Source organism: Cupressus sempervirens, chromosome 1, assembly GCF_028749045.1.
Source record: "Cupressus sempervirens isolate cs-2001-9-10 chromosome 1, ASM2874904v1, whole genome shotgun sequence".
NCBI lineage: Eukaryota > Viridiplantae > Streptophyta > Pinopsida > Cupressales > Cupressaceae > Cupressus > Cupressus sempervirens.
The window spans coordinates 379,608,337-379,626,534 of NC_143118.1; the positions used below are offsets into that span (position 1 = coordinate 379,608,337).

At 35.4% G+C, this 18,198-nt stretch overlaps 1 pseudogene; it reads left to right on the plus strand.

Moving 5' to 3' along the window:
• The first annotated feature begins 1,761 nt into the window (after nucleotides 1-1,761).
• Nucleotides 1,762-18,198, plus strand: part of LOC149577839 (GDSL esterase/lipase At5g03810-like) — a 36,205-nt pseudogene continuing 19,768 nt past the window's right edge.

Here is an 18,198-nt window from a genome sequence, read left to right on the forward strand (position 1 = left end):
GATAAGGATGACAACTCAGCACACATCCACAAAAGGTGAAACATGCTAGAAGGGAACAAACTCCTGTGTTGTCAACAACTAACCACTACATGCATTAAATACAAAATATTAAATAAATGCATTTACCTAAGTAAGCTTAATTAATAAAATAAATAATAATAAATTAATTAATTAATTACTCTAACACCCCCCCTTAAGTGCAACTTAGGGAAATGCCTTAAGCTCACAAAACTAAGATGAATGCAGAATGGGTCTCGGAAATGAGGCCATTTTAGGTACCCAAGTACAATGCAATAAAATGAAAACTTTGTAAGTGGGGAAAGAGAGAAAACCACGTGGGAAAAACCCTCCCCCAAAAAGAGGTAACCTAGTGAAGAACTGAAGAAGCCTCCAACTAGGGAAATGTCCCCTAAAACAAGAACAAGAAGTGATCATGAAGAAGCATCACTGAAGCATGAAGAAGCCACAAATGTACCAAATTGCTGATCTGAAGAACCTCCATGGAAGAAGAAGGCACAAATCGAGCATGTCTATATGGTAGATGATCCATCTCATTGAAATGCATAGGTAGCCAGCCACTGCAATCGCCTTGTATATAGGATCAACTACTGAATACATAGTTCACACTATCAAACCATCAAACCATGGATGCATTAGAACAACAACATAACCCCCCCTTAATGCAGATGGGGTGTGATGACAGGCAACTGAGAAGGTGGGCTAAAGTCTCCTGCAAATGAACCAAGAACGACGAGAGAGGGAAAGAGGTATAGACACCTATAAAGACACGATCAAACAGACTCTGCATGGGGCTAATGTCGTGGAAGAGACACTCACTTGACAAAGGGAGAATGCCTAAAATAGCAAACAACTATCCTCCCCATGGTGCTTTATGAAAATAGTGCATGTACAACTGACTCAAAACAACGTTCATAATCTTGAAAATGCAAAAGTGGCACTTTATCTCAGTGCCATAAAAAAAAGTTCTTCAAAATGATAGCTACAATGATCAAAACTAAAAACAAGTTGCAACAAAACAAAGTACAACTAAAAACAAGAGAAACCATGCCAGGAAAATGATCCTCGGGCCTAAAACACTCAAAATATCCACCATATAGAAAAAATACCAAAATTATGATAGAAAGAGCATGGGCAAAAAACTCAAGAAAAGGACCACATTTCTGAAAAGGTGACATAACCACCTTTCCAAAAATATAAAGTTTTCAAAAAATAGGCATGGGATACAAAAGATATGCTTGCCGGAGTCAAAAACATAACTTCAGACTTTAACTAAAAAAATGGGCAATGAAAAGGCATCAAAACCTTAAAATGCTTGCACCAAAGTCTCCATCTTAGAACTAGCTTTTGGGTGCTTCTTTTGGATCGGAAAAATACCTCCGTATGCTCAAGTTATGGCCAAAAAATAAAGAGTAGGTCCAAAATGACCCTGAAGGAGAGGTGCAATAAGGATGCTGATGACATACTGATGTCATCATTTTACTGCAAAAAATTTGACGGCCATGTGATTGTCACCACAAAAAAAGAAGCCACGTGGTAGTGGCATGTGGATGCCATGTGGCAAGAGGCTGATGTAGCAGGTGCCATGTGGCACCTGCGCCACGTGTCACACGTAGAATGTGCACTGACTATGTAGAAAACCTGAGTGGGTGGGCTGATGGAGCAAACATGTAGACGGCGGAGGTGGCCACAATTGGAGCTGAGGGAAACTAGCGGCTAAGTGGCTCAAAAATTGAATAGTCAATGGGGTGGCACGGAGCTCTAGCCGATGGTGGAGGCTGGGTAGCGGCGCAGACAGTAGAGGCGGAGGAGGGGGCTAGTGACGGTAGAGCAGGACAGAAACTGAAGTAGAAGAGTTGCAGACGCAACCAAAGGAGTTGGGTGGGGGTAGCCCCGAGGTGGCTACTAGGCGGTGCCACGATGGTGCACCTTGCACCCCATTTTAATTTTTTTAAAAATCGCCATGCATCCGTACGATCTGTATGGAAAGCCCCTTGAACAATTTTTTTTTACCTCCCGGAGCTCTATCTCCAAAAGTGACAAGTTTTATATGAATCTTGATTGCAAATGGTCTTCTGGATCCAATGGCGATATTCATTTTGCCCCAATTTTCTCTGAAAATTTGTTGATCCCTTGATTTGAAGAAAAAATGCACAACTAAACTAGGGTTTGTGACTTCAAATCATGGCTTCAAAATTCTTCAACCAAGCTACAGCAGGAAGGCTCTGATACCATGTTGGATTTGATGAAAGTCAACTTCAAAGATGCCCAAGATCACCTACATGTGAAAACTTTTCAAAGAGAAGCCAAGGAGAGGAAGAGCATGGAGCAAGGGTAAAACCCTAAATGGACATGAGAGACAATATGTGCAAACACAAGAAGAAAATGTATTTACAATATGCACAATGCCTTTATGTTATGTTATGTTGAAAATACAAAGAGGGAGAGCTCACTTGTAAAGACCTCAAGGAAGCTTGTAGAAAAAGCTGGAAGGTGGTAGAAGATAAGAATGACAACTCAACACACATCCACAAAAGGTGGAACATGCTAGAAGGGAACAAACTCCCGTGTTGTCAAAAACTAACCACTACATGCATTAAATACAAAATATTAAATAAATGCATTTACCCAAGTAAGCTTAAGTAATAGAATAAATAATTAACAATTAATTAATTATTTATTCTAACATTAGATGCCTAATTAATGTTGCATTCTATTTTGCGTTAATCTAATTCTTGAATGTTTAAAACACAATGGAAAGGTTATTGATGAAAGCTTCCTATATGCTATGATAATATATTGTTATATTACTTATTACATCATTAATTGATAGGTTATTGATGAAAGCTTCCTCTATTTGAAACATAGTTGTATGTTATCATTCTTGTATATAGGTTGTTCACCGGGAAGGGGCATGGTTAAGAGAAGCTACCTCATAGTCTCCATTATAGTTGACTCAAAGCTTTAACAAGCACTAATAGTGGTGACCATTAAAACCTAAGGAAAATGTAGCACCCTTTGATTGAGTTTTCCTTGTTTGGATCTGCCACAAATCAGGAAAGATTTTGTGTTTTCTTACATGATATTTCTTTCTTGATTGCATACGGGTTGCGATGAGTTTGAGCTATGCCTTCTTTCACTAGTGATTGGGAATAAATATAGTCTTCTTCACCCTTAGGCTCCTATTTTTGGCTGGCTATAGGATATCTAAAATATCCACAACCATGTACTCCAATGGGTTGCTCTTCTCAAGTCCACTTACCATATAATGGTTAGACATCTGAATGGAAATGTGAGTAAACCTTTCTATTAATAAGACTAACCCAATTGCTTATTTTAAAACACCAATCATACTTCTATATATTTCATGAGGAAAATATCTAAGATGTATTCTATTCTTCCTCTATTATGGGGTTTTGAGGAAAGTAAGTTATGTGAGTTGTATTGGACTGTTGTTATACCATTTTCATGAAATCTCTATATTGTTTTTTTTTTCATTTAGTAACCACATATTTAATATTTCTATATTAATGTGCTAGTTGTAGGCTCACAATTTATGTTTCTGCATGTTCAAAATACCTTGGGTTGGTGTTTTCTATAACTTCCAAAAACACTACTGTAGACCAAAACTCCACATATAATGGTGTGACCAAAATGGACTTGGCCTCTATTATACTATTGTTGCAATCAAATGCCATAATGAATCTCTATTTTACCACAATATTGTTGTGGGATACATATTGTATTTTGAATCTCTAAAGTTCAGTATTACGATGGTCTTGATGAGAACATTTAGTGTTTCCATAGTAAGAGATGAGGATAATTTGTACAAAGAAAACTAAATGTTACACTAGACAAATATTAGGTTCCTTACTTTTGTTAAAAGGATCCAATACTCTAAATTATGGATAATGCTCATTGGTCTATGCACTGATTTAAGAGATATTGCCTCCTAAATTAGGAAATACTAAAACTTATTAAGAAAAAATGAGGTTGTTGAGTGCTAAATGACAATGTTAGTTGTAAATTCTTAATGACTAGTCCTAGTATTTGATGTTTATATCCTTTATGGAAGGGTGAAATGTGGAAAAAGGGATGGTGGAGATGGATGCATTAGGTTTTTTCTTCTCTCAACCTATCAAATTCTGAAAAGTAGGATTTATTATGTTTTGTCTCTCTTTTTGGTAATATTGATGAATTTTGTGCTTGGCCAGGCCATTTTGTATTGCATTTAAGTAACATGTTCTGACATATAGCCTATGCATGACTATGCTCACTTTTTTTTGCATATGTATAGATATGCTTATTTAAAATAAATTTATATGTGGGTAGATGTGTTACAATTTTTCTTTTACTGCATATGTGTAGATGTGTAGTGTTTTTTTCTTTTCCATACCATATTCTATTATTAGGCTAATAGGCACATGGTTGTATCTAGTATATTTCATGGCTACACCAGATCTATCTGATCCATCTTGTTCTAGGAAGCTAGGCTTCTTGTGATGGGGTTAGGGAATTATACATGTCAAGAAGAATCTTGAGGGAGTATACACTCTATGGTTGGCGAGGTAAAAGCACCTAGGTGACGCTTCTGTCTTAGATAGTAGATGGACGACATTAGATGGCTTTGGAGACTAGATACACTACAGGACACATGAATTTTTTTGATAACCTTTCTTATGGTCTTGTAATTGTCATCTTAGAGATGATGAATAGTAACATTCAATTGATGTGATCTCTAATTATTAAGTAATGCAATCCTAAAATATTGAGATGTACTTTTCCTTATGTATAAGATGAACATACATTGTAATTCAACACCATAGTTCATATGATGTAATGTTCATGCGATATAAAACAACACCTTAGTGTTATACTGAATTTGTTAATAAACTAATTGTTTTTATCATATTAGTTAATGGATAACGAATGAGATCTTGAATTTTCAACTCTAGTTGTGATTGGTTTCTCTTTCGCATTTTTTGTTCTTATGTGATGTGGCATTTTTTATTAGGACATCATTCTTACATATGGTATTAGAGCTATGTTTAAATCCTAGGCCTTGGGCTACCATGCTAACTTGCACCCATGTGTGTCAAGTGTTTGAGTTATCACCATGGCCAGAATAGCTAATCATAGAGGTGGGTCTAGTAGTGGTGCATGAGCTGAGGAACCTAATGAGAGGTTAGATCAGATATTGACATTGTTGACCCAACAAGAGCCTTTTTTATAGCAACAAGGCCAAAGAATCGATAACATAGAGCATGAGGCTTGAGGTAGACAAACTAACAAAGATGCAATAAAGAATGATGAAGATCAGCACTCTAGAGCCATACATAAGTAGGAGGAGGAACTAAGGAATAAATTTGAGGATGATCTATTGGATGAGGCTCATAAGAGGTCTGAGGTAGAGTAGAAGGTCAATGATGACCGTTAGATTGCTCTCATTAATACTGATAGGTTATAAACAGTAGCTGACTTGAGAAAAGATCTCAAGAAAGTGACCTCACTAACATTTTATGGTAGAGCTTTAGGGGAAGATGTTGAGGCATGGATTACCAACAAGGAGAAGTATTTCTTGGTGTGAAACTATACAGGAAAATTTAGAATAATTTGGGCCACATTTTAGCTGATGGGTGAGGTAGCTACCTGGTGGGATGGTGCAATGGCTAAAAAGAAATTTCAGCATGGGGAGGTAATGTGGGAAGAATTTTTGCATCTTTTCCACAAATAATGGTTACCTCAGCTATTCTATGACAAGAAATAATCAAATTTCTACAAGTTAGTTTAGGGGAACATGAATGTTACACATACCATGAACATCTTTGTCATTTGGTGAAGTATGTTCCTCAATATCAACATGATGAGCTATTTAGAACTTGAAAATTTTTGATGGGTTTATGACTTGAGATATACAATGAGATCAAAATGTAGGAGTCTGAGACCATGGATTTTGCACTGCATAAGGCTCTTAAGAAGGAATAGAGACTGAAGGATGCTTCCTCATCTAAATCTTCCATCTAGAACTATAAAAGGAAGTTCCAAGACAAAAAGTCTTATAAGGATAATAGGGGGTATTAGGATGACAAGAAAAAAGGAAATGGAAAGAAAAAACAAATCAAAAACATAAAGGATAAGGGATAGGAAAATTCTAACAAGAATAGGAATAAGAAAAATTGGAACAATAACAAGAATCAAAACAATATAAATAAAAGAAATAGAAATAGAAGGAATGTAAATGATAGGGGTGAAAAGAATAGGAATGATGATAGGAGGGGCCCTAGGATAGGATTTTATGTATGTGGCGGTAACCACTTTGTTGCTAAGTGTCCATAATGATCCAACAAGAGGGACTTTCCACCATACCACCACATCCATGCTGTAGTTGATCATAGGCAAGAAAATTTTCAAGCCACTCCTATACAGATGACTAGTACGCTATTTGGTTACCCTATTTCTATTCTTATAGATACTGGTGCTATTGAATGTTTTGTAGATCCCAATATAGTAGCTAAGATACCTATTAGGGCCAGTTTTATGGCTGAACCTTGGACTATAGAATATGGTAATAGGGCTGAACATAGGGTAGAACAATGCTTATTTTGCAGTGGGTTGGAACTCCCTAGCTTTCAAATAGAGTTAAACTTGTATGTAGCATCTTTGGGCTCATATGATGTCATCTTAGGAATCAACTAGTTAAGTAAACATAAATCCTTAGTTAATTGTTAGGATAAGGTGATCGAATGCCATAATATCACAGGTCACTCAGTGATGCTAAATAGTGTCAAACAATCATTTGAATGAAGAAAATTTTTAGCTATGCAATTGAAGAAAACAAAGAGGAAGGGATGCCAGTTATATGTTGTCCATGTCAAGAATTTGGAAGATATTCCACTTTGACTAGAGGATCATCCTATTTTGTAGGAATTTAGAGACATGTTTCTAGATGATTTTCTTGAACTACCCTCTAAGAGGGAGTTCAATTTCTCCATAAATCTTGTGCCAGGAGCATGACATCATTCAAAGGTTCCTTACCATATGACTTCCATAGAAATGTATGTGTTGAACACTTAGCTACATGAACTCTTGGATAAAGGTTTCATTTGACCTAGTGTATCACCATTGGGAGCTCCTATAATTTTCATTAAGAAGAAGGAAGGTACCTTAAGGTTGTGCATTTATTACCACATGCTAAATAAGGTGATCATAAAAAATTAATATCCTCTCCCAAGAATTGATGAACTATTTGATTAGATGAAGGGAGAAACCGTATTCTCTAAAATTGATTTGAGATCTGGATATCATTGAATTCAGATTTAGGATGAAGACATACCTAAGACAACATTTAGAACTAGGTATGGGCATTATGATTTTGTAGTCTTTCATTTTGGAGTGACAAATGTGCCTACTACTTTCATGAACCTGATGAACAATGTATTTAGAGATTGTCTCAACAAAGTCATGGAGATATCTATTGATGATATCTTGATATACTCCAAGAATTTATAAAAGCATGAAGAACACTTGCATATAGTCTTGGAGCACCTGAGAGAGAGAAAATTTTATGGGAAGATCTCTGAGTGTTCATTTTATTAGAAAGAGATCCACTACCTAGGGCATATTTTATCAAATAATGGCATAGCAGTGGAATTTGTAAAGATAAAAGCCATCCTTGAATTGCCAACTCTATAGAACATAAGTGAAGTTAGGAGTTTTATGGGTCTTTCTAGGTATTATAGGAAATTTGTTGAAGGATTTTCTAGCATAGTAGTACCAATCACATCTCTCCAGGAAAAGGGCAAAAGGTTTGAGTGGACAAAAGCATATGAGAAAGCCCTTTAGTTTCTTAAGCAAAGGCTTACCACCGCTTTGATCTTGATTATACCAAATCCTAATGGACACTTTTTTGTCACAATAGATGCTTTAGGAGATGGGCTTGGGGGTGTATTAATGTAAGACAGTAAGGTTGTTGCCTACGAATCTAGGAAGCTCAAATTGCATGAACTAAACTATGTTCCTCATGATTTAGAACTAGCTACGATAGTACATGCATTGCAGACGTGGTGACATTACTTGTTGGGGAAGCCATTTGAGCTTAAAACTGATCATATGGGGTTGAGGTATATTTTCATTCAACCTAATCTGAATGCCAAGTAGAGGTAGTGGCTTGAATTCCTCAGTGAATACAATTTTGGAATTGAGTATATTAAAGGAAAAGAGAAAAGGGTAGCAGATGCACTTAATTGTAGAAGGCATATCACCACTATCACTACATCTTGAACTCATATGAGAGAGTATATTCTTCAATACCTTCTTTGAGATACCCATTACGAATAGGTGAAGTTAGTATTGGACATCGATGCCTCTGATTCAAGATTTGTTAATTACTCTTTTGATGATGATGGTGTACTTAAGTACTAGAATAGGATATATTTTCACAACCATGAAGGGTTGGAAAAATTTTTGATCTCAAATTGGTTTTGATAATTGAGTGTCAACACACTTAAGCTTTTTACTAAGTTCATGCCCAACTAGTAACATATGCCAAGTATAATATGTATAGATGCTGAGTAAATCAAGTGCTGAGTAAATAGTAAGTGCCAAGCAATTCAAGTGCTAAGTGAACAATAGATGTAGAGAAAGTTCAAGTGCCAAGTTAGATAGAATTACAATATGTGTTGAGCATCAGTATTATCAAGTGTTGAGTAACACAGAATGGATCTAGTTGTTTATGATGGCACAAACAACTATGTAAATCATTTTTGCACCAACTAATGGATAGATCTTGAAGCTTTGAAGATAAGATAAAATCTGTTTGGATTCCCTATGTGATCAACATGCAACCAATCAGAAAAATTGAAGGAATTGAGTAGGAAAAAATGAATGAATCTCAATCGTAGATTCATACCTAACCCTAAACCACCAAAGTATTTTTAAAGGGAGATGAAGCCCCATAATTAAAGTATGAGAGAGAGAATTAGAGAATGTATGTGAGGAGCTGATGCTAGCAAAGATTTCAAGGAATTGAAAGGGGTGAATTGATCAGTATAAATTCAAGGTGACTTAGAAGGATAGAACTGCATAATCAATTTGTAGAATAGAGGATCAAGGATACATCAATTTCATATTAGATTAGAAAGGATAAAGATGGACTAAATTGAGATCTAAAATCAGAAATACCAGATTATAAGTAGTTAGATCAAACATTCTACTATCAGATCAAAGTTTTCACTGAGATTTGTTGGCTTTTTTGAGGTTTTAGAAGTTATCAACCTAGTTTCTTATTAGCTTGCTTTTCCACCTTCTTTCACCCACATTCATAATTTTTTCAATGTGTCTCTTCTTAAGCCATATCATCTTAAGATATCTCATGTGCTTGACTAGCATGTGTTTAAGGTACATGATCCAGAGTGATGGTAGTTAAGCCCACCTGATTCATTGAGCAGCATATTGTCAAGGTATGAGACAGGGACGTCCTCTAGTATAAGGTCCAATGGGAGCAATTTGGTGTATATAGTTCCACTTGGGAGGATGAGGAGGATTTATAGAAATCCTTTCCTCATATTTTTGTATGGCTTGTTTTATTTTAGCTAGATATCAATTTTGGATGTGTGTGCATGCTTATTTTTGTTGTGATTTTACATCAGGACAATGCCTTTTCCTAGAGGGGAGGGATGTTTCATCTCACTTGTCAACATGCTTGAAAATGCTTATTTGGATGCTTATATGATGATTGAGTCAAAGTTAGACTGGTCAACCCTTTTGTTTGAAGAAAAATTAAGAAATATTTAACTTGATTTCCTAAGTTTGTAACTTAGTTTCTCTTTTGAGGGTTGATTAGTGATTAATTGATGCACAGATGGATGTTATGTGGTGTCACATTTCATTTTATATGATGCTATGATATATGCCACTCATGATTATATTTAATGATGTATTTAAATATACTATTTGGATTACTAACTTATTGATTGTTATGAGTGTTTGAGTGGTTATAGGATCAAAGGGATGAGAGTGTGGTTGAGGTAAAGAGGGTTAGCCTCTTAGAAGGGGATGAGTAAAAGGATCTCACAGTTGCATCCACACACCACTTAAGAATTAGATGCTTAAATAATGTTGCATTCTATTTTTTGTTAATTTGATTCTTGAATGTTTAAAACATAATGGAGAGGTTATTAATGAAAGATTCCTTTATACTATGATAATCTATTATTATTTTACTTACGACATCATTAATTGATAGGTTTTTTATAACCAAAGGTGGGAAAATATATCTTTATTTTCTCTTTTTACATCTGAAGCATCAAATGTAAAAGATTTGTTTAATAATACCAAACAACATAGTAATGTCGGATCTATAGGTATGATACTAAACATTCAATACGTTATATTCATTTTGAAACATAGTTGTACATTATCATTCTTGTATGTAGGTTGTTCACTAGGAAGGGGCATGGTTAAGAGAAGCTACCTCGTAGTCTCCATTCCAGTTGACTCAAAGATTTAACAAGTACCAACAACGGTGACTGCTAAAACCTAAGGAAAATGGAGCACTCTCTAATTGATTTTCCCTTGTTTGGGTCTGCTGCAAATTAGGAAAGATTTTCTATTTTTCTAATACACTATTTCTTTCTTGATTGCATATGGGTTGCAATGAGTTTGAGCTATGCCTTTTTTCACTAGTGATTGAGAATAAATATAGTCTTCTTTACCCTTAGGCTTTCATTTTTGGCTAGTTGTAGGATATCTAAAACATCCACAACCATCTACTCCAATGGGTTGCTCTTTTCAAGTCCACTTACCATATAATCATTAGACATTTGAATGGGAATGTGAGTAAACCTTTTTATTAACAAGACTAACTTAGTTGTTTATTTTAAAACACCAAACATACTTCCACAGATTTTATGAGGAAAATATCTAAATTGTATTCTATTCTTCCCCTATTATGGGGATTTGAGGAAATGAAATTATGTGAGCTGTATTGGATTGTTGTTATACCAATTTCATGAAATCTTTCTATTGTTTTGCTTTTGTGGTTAGTAACCATGTATTTAACATTGCTATATTAATGTAATAGCTATAGGCTTACAATTTATGTTGCTACATGTTCAAAATACCTTGTGTTGGTATTGTCTATAACTTCCAAAAACACTAATATAGATCAAAAATCCACATACAATGATATGACGAAAATGGACTTTTTCTTTGTGTTAAATCTCCATACTCTTATACTATTGTTGCAATCAAATTCCTTAATGAATCTTTATTTTACCACTATATTACTATGTCACACATATTGTGTTTCAAATATCTAAACTTTAGTATTACAAGGGTCTTGATGAGAACATTTAGTCTTGTCATAGTGATGTTAGAAATAATAGTCCACCAAGATAACTGGGCAGGGGTGGGGGGTGAATCAGTTATCCAATAATTAAAACATTTATCAACCTTAAACAATCCTATCCATTCAACCAAAGTAAAGAACAACCATAACAAGATGCACATAGATAATTACACTAGATATGCTAACTAGGGAAACCCTTGTGGGAATGATGCACATAAGATGATGTACTAATATAAATATTCCTTGTTAGAGGATGGACCATGTTAGGAGTCTATTACAAAATTTAGTACATATGATCCTTGTTAAGAGATTTTGAATCCTTGTTAGAAGATTCCAACCCTGTTAGGAGTTGTAAAAGATAGAAGGACCCATTTTCTAAATAGCTTTTGGGGCAAGACCACTGAACTTATTATCCAACTGATCTCTCAACTATTCCTTGCAGAATAATTGTATGTACTATGCTTCAAACATTTTTCCTCTACCGTATCAATTAGACCAATCACTATCAGACCTTGTAGACCATGTCACACACCTTGGATCCAAGTATCCAACTTCAGATCACTCAATAAAACCTCAGCAATAAAGTTTCCTTCACTTCTACTCTACTCTTCTCAACTTTATATTCTACTCTTTGTACTACTTATAATTACTTCTCTTCCATATAGCCAAACTTATGATAAAGGAAAATGTCCTTCCTTTATATCGAATCCATAAAAAAAATCCTTGAGCTAATGGTTACCTTCTTAATTAATTATTATAGGAGCACATTAATAACACGTTAGACTTAGTGATAACATTAATCTTTCACCTTATATCTTGAATATCTTTCCCTATATGTATCATTATGATGAGAAAACTTAACCACACCATCAACAACATGTCTTCTTGACATCTTTAACTTTGGCTTCTCAAAATAACAACTATGCTAAGAAATATAACAAGTTTACTAGAACATGCCTCAGTAAACTCTATCTCAGAACAATCTTTACTAAAACTTGCATAACTTCTTCCAAACTTAATATTTTATGCTTTTGAGGTTAGCTACATATACTAGACACTTAGTATCATCTCTCTTTAACCTAACTATTTAATGTACTCAATGATTTGTCTATGCCAACTTGATCTTTCCGTTGTTCTTCTATTAGATACCACAAAAAATTTTTATGTGGACATCAATGCCAAATACAGTCATGAATGTAACATATCATCATGATAATGATTGTATCATAATTATACAATACTCTCCCATAGGAATATCATCGACATTCATGCTTCCAATAATCTCCCCCTTTGGCATTGATGACAACATAGATAAAAAAACATCTAGTTCCAAGAATACCAACTGCAAAAGACTATTAACCTTGCTTTTCAAATCCTCTTCATCAATCATTCTCCCCCATTGATCTACCTCAATGTCCTTTACATCAAACTATTTTCCATACTATACTTCTCCCTTCAATGTACTCAAATTGTTTTTCATGCTAAACTTCTCCCCCATTGACATCAATGTCAAAGGTTTCAATAACCACCAAACTCTGCAACAACTAATTCTTACTCACCTCAAGTGTCCAAAGACACTATTCAAAAACAACATCCAATAAGAAGCCTAGATGAATCTATCCATCATAGATACTCCCCCATATGGGAAGCATCAACATTTAGTCTAGAAAAATAATAGTGCTCTGTTACACTGGACTGATGCACTCTTGCATCTTTTACTCTAATGTAGGAAGGGGCATAACCCCTAACATACCTCACAAATACTCAAAAGTCTCTTTGGGAAGAGGCTTAGTGAAAATATTTGCAATCTGCTCTTTAGTGCTCACATACTCCAATATAATTTCCTTTTCTACAAATTTCTTTCTCAACATGTGATACTTGATAGAAATGTGCTTGGTCTTAGAATGCAACACTAGATTCTTAGACATATTTATTGTGCTTGTGTTGTCACAATGTATGACAATAGGTTCATTGATTTCTATCCTTATATCCTTCAACATTTGCTTCATTCAAACAACTTGATTACAATTTTTTTTTGTTGCAACATATTTTGTTTTTGCTATACTTTGTGAGGTACAATCCTACTTCTTGCTTAGCCAAGAAACCAATCTTCCTCTAAGAAAGAGGGCTTCACTACTAGTCCTCTTTCTATCATCCATAATGCATACCCAATTAGCATTTTTATAAGCACATAAAGTAAAATCATTAGACTTAACATACCAAAATCCAAACTTTGGTGTTCCCTTTAGGTATCTAAATATCCTTTTGACTACTACATAATGTGCTTCTCTAGGATCAGCTTGGAATCTTGTAACAATTCCAACTATATTTTCTATATGTGGCCTTGTGTGAGTTAGATATTGCAATCCTACGATCATAGATTTGTACTTTTTCTACTCAATAGTAGTTGTCTCAGCCCTTGTAGATAACTTGTGTCCAGTTACCATAGGTGTTCCAATGGGTTTACATGTTTCCAAACCAAACCTTTTCAGTAAATCTTTCAAATACTTAGTCTGAGAAAGAAAGATTCTTTCTTTATCCTTTATAATTTGTAATCCTAAAAATTATTTCATTTCTCCTATCATACTCATTTCAAATTCTTTCTTCATTTCTTCTACAAACTTGCCACTTTCATCATCATTTCCTCTAGATATGATATCATCAACAAATATTACCAAGATCATCAATCCATCATCAATTTCTTTCTAATAGATATTTCTATCTACCATACCTTTGCTATATCCAAGCTTTGTCAAATTCTTGTCCAACCTTGCATACTAGGTTCTAGGTGCTTTGTTGAAGCCATACAATGCTTTCTTTAGTCTACATACTATGTCCTTGTCATTTGTCAAATGACAACCTTCAGGTTGTTCTATCTATACCTCTTCTTCAACTTCTCCATTTAGAAATGCTAACTTGACATCCATTTGATATACTTTTAATTTCTTATATGCTACATATGCTAAGAATAATCTTCTTCTATTCTATCCATAGGAGCATAGGTCTCATCATAGTCTATTCCTTCTCACTGTAAGTAACCTTTACATACCAGTCTTTGCATGTTCCTTACAACTTCACCTTGTTCATTCATCTTTTCTCTTAATACCCATTTAGTTCCTATCACATTCTTGTCTATTGATCTGGGGACCAATTTCTATGTCTTATTCTTTAATATCTGATCCAATTCCTCTTTCATAGATTGCTTCTAATGGTCATCTTTGCATGCTTCATCTGCATTCTTAGGTTCAACTTGAGATATAAAACATAGTTCTTCATTGATTCTACTTCGTGTCATCACACTTTTATCTCTACTTCTGATGATTTTCTCAGGTGGATGATTCTTTGTCATATTCTTACCTAAAGTAGGAGTTGTTATCTCAACTCTTGGCTCTATTTAAGTTTTCTAAGCTTTGTTCCTACGTTCTCTCTCCTTCATTCTATAAATCATTGTTAGTCTCAAGGAATACTTAATCATTCCTTCATTTAATAACAACATCATCATCTAAATTGTAATCAACTATTCTTTCTTGTATCTTGAATTTCTTATCAACTCTTACAGTCATAATACATATGATCAAATATGCATTGTTGCATGAGAGGAAGATTTCCAAGAGTATAGACATTAGTATGTGGAGTCTAGTGGAGTCTAAAGTGTTCGGAGTTGACCTTTGATAGGTCTATAGAGCGAAATGGGTCCAACAGTGATCAGTGATTGGAGAAGGGGAAAGTTTCTATCAAAAAAAGAAGGAAAGAAGTTATTAAACTATGAAGGAATCGTAACATTCCACTAGCCTCTACATCACGGCCCCCGCTTGGGGTGCCATTGACTGCAAAGTTTTCCTCAGAGTTTCTTCCAGATGGATTCGAAGAGCGAATGGGGGCCAAGAATCAGGGACTGGTTATTAAGAAATGGGTGCCCCAGCGTGTGATTTTGTCTCATCCTTCGACGGGAGGATTTTTGAGTCACTGTGGGTGGAATTCGACATTAGAGAGTCTGAGCCAGGGAGTTCCCATGATTGGATGGCCCATCGCAGCCAAGCAATACTTCAATTTGAAGCTTCTAGAGGAGGTCGGCGTGTGTGTGGAGATGTGCAGAGGAAGTGAGGGAGAATTGGGGAAGGAGAAGGTGGAGAGGATGGTGAAGATGTTGATGTCGGAAGTGAGAGGCGGGCGACTGAGAGAAAGAGCAGCGGCCATGAGAGATGCTTCCAAAAGAGCAGTAATGGACCATGGAGATGGAATCAACGAAGGCACGTCCATGCATGATGTTGACGACATGATACACAATATTCTGACCACTTATACTGGTTCTCAATCCTTGTGAAGGATGATAAGTATTGACATCGATTTTCATGTTTAATTGTCCCCGGGTTCTGTTGAGATCAGATGATGCCAATGTTGAATTTACTTATTGTGGAGGGAAAATAGTATCCCTTAAATCTGTATGTGTGATATTTCTTAGTGCTCCTTACTTTGAGTGCTCCTTTCTTTAAGGAAAATTTCTAAAATGATCACTACCTATATTTGTATATGAGCAATGTTAGTATGCTAATAGAAACCAAATTTAAATAAAGCTTCTACAAACTAAACAAAATTCATAAACTTCAAGATAAACTAAGATGAACTCTCAATTGAGAATATGAGCCATTAATGGACTCTCTCAATGAGAAGCTCTCTTGTTGAGAGGCTTTGTCTAAATAGATAGGATGTATGCTCAAGCTTATGCTTCAAAAAGGGCTTCAAATGGAGTTGGAATTTGGATGTGAGTGTATGGTTTTGATATAAAATGGCTTCTCAAAATGGGATTATGACTTTACTTCATGGATTGTGTTATTTTGCAAAGGGGAAGGATCCAATTTATAGGCAAGAGGCTTGAGGGTTTGAGGGCTAAGATGCAAAGATGGGAAAAAGCTTATGGAGGGCTCAGATTGCATGAGAGGAGAGCACATGGATTGTGCTTCCTTATAGCCAATCAAGGAGTGACACATGTCACATGGTGAGAGGATGGAGGAAAGGGGAAGGATGAGTCAACAAAGGAGGTTCAAGGGATAAAATCTTCATAAAGACCCTCATAATGACTTGTAAGAGCAATAAAAGGGCTTGTAAGAGTCATTTATGACCTAGTGGACTTCATAAAGTTTTATGGTTGAGATATTTTGAGGGTGATGAGAGCAATTTTGACTTGGACTTGATTAGGAAGGTTTTAAGCTTGTTTAGGCTTGTGCAAATGATTAGAGGATGGATTAGGATGGTTTAGGATTAGCTTAGGGATAGGCAAGTGGATGGCATTTAATGAGGGTGGGTGAAGGAGGAGATATTTGTTAACTTTGGCTTGGGTTAGTAAGTTTTAACCCATGTTTAGGGAATGTGAAAAGGTTAGGAGGGGATTAGGATTAGGTTTAAAGACATCTAGAAGAGTCTAGATTTTGGATGAGGATAAAGAATTTCTAGAATAGTCTAGAATTTCCTAGGATGAGGATAAATTAGATTTTTAGAAAATAAATAAAGTTTTATTTATTTCAAGGGTTTGGGTTGAGGAGATATTTATTAAAACTTTTTTAATAAACATGGGGATTAATATTTAATTTTAATTAAATATTTTGAGTTGGGGTTAGGGGTAGGAAATGATGAGATTAGCCTTTAATCGAAATTAAAGAAGGATTAGAAGATTTTGGAAGAGCTTATTGGTCATAAGGAAATTGGCCAAGTTTTGGGAAAAAAATAATTTTTTTATTTATTTTAGGATTTTTGGTCAATTTATTAATTAAATAATTAATAAATAAGGAAATAATGTTTAAATAAGATTTAAACATTTTAGGGAGGGATTCCTTAATTAAATATTTTTAATTAAGATAAAGGGATTTAATGGCATAAAAATTAATTAATTAATTAATTAAATAATTAGTTAATTAATGATGATGTCATCAGAGATTTTTTCAGAAAATAAAAATACTTTATTTTCTAAAGGTTTTTTAGGTGTCTACGTTTTGCCCCTCTTTGATGTGATGTCGCAAGTGGCATGGCATCAAAGATAAGAAAATAAGATGCCCAAGGCTAGAGTAGAAGAGGAGAGAATGGACTGTGAGATGCCCCCTCAAGAAGGTAGCGAGGAGAGAAAGCGAGGCTCGATGGCTTCTTGAAAAGTACAAGAATCTGAGATGAGCAAGGAGACTCAGATTGGCAAAGAGAAGGGGCTGAATTAGCTCAAACTCTCACTATGGGAGAATGATAAAGGAGAATCAGATGCAGAAGAGGAAGCAAGCTTAAGACTTTAGGGAAGGTGAAGGATGAAGGAGCATAGCACTATAAAAAGGAATCCAGGATAGGGAGATGGATGAGGGGATTATAAAGCTGATGCAACAGGATTTCAAAGAGTCAGATTGGTGGAAGATGAGTTTCAGAGATCCCTAGGACTAGGATTGTGGATCTCGAAAGATGAGGCTTGGTGGATTGATTGGATTGGTGGATCCCTAAGACTAGGATTGTGGATCCCTAAAGCTAAAGGTGAGAAGTGATTCAAAGAGATACTGATGCATAAGCTAGGGTAGGAGAGATGAATGTTGGATATGGATGGGGGATAATGGAGATGAAGGAAAACCATTGAAGCTTTTTGAGCAGGGGGATACTTCAAAGAGAAGTACCACCATGTAGTTGAGCACGAGATTTGCTATAGGACTGTTGGTTAATTGCCAAGGTTACCAAGAACATCAAGGCCTTTTCACCAACCGTCCAAAGGACTCACAAACTAACTCAAAAAAAACACACAAGGATTGCCCCAGCATCACACATGAATCCTAGAGGAAGCAGCGTGGAAACGACACTGGAGAACCCAC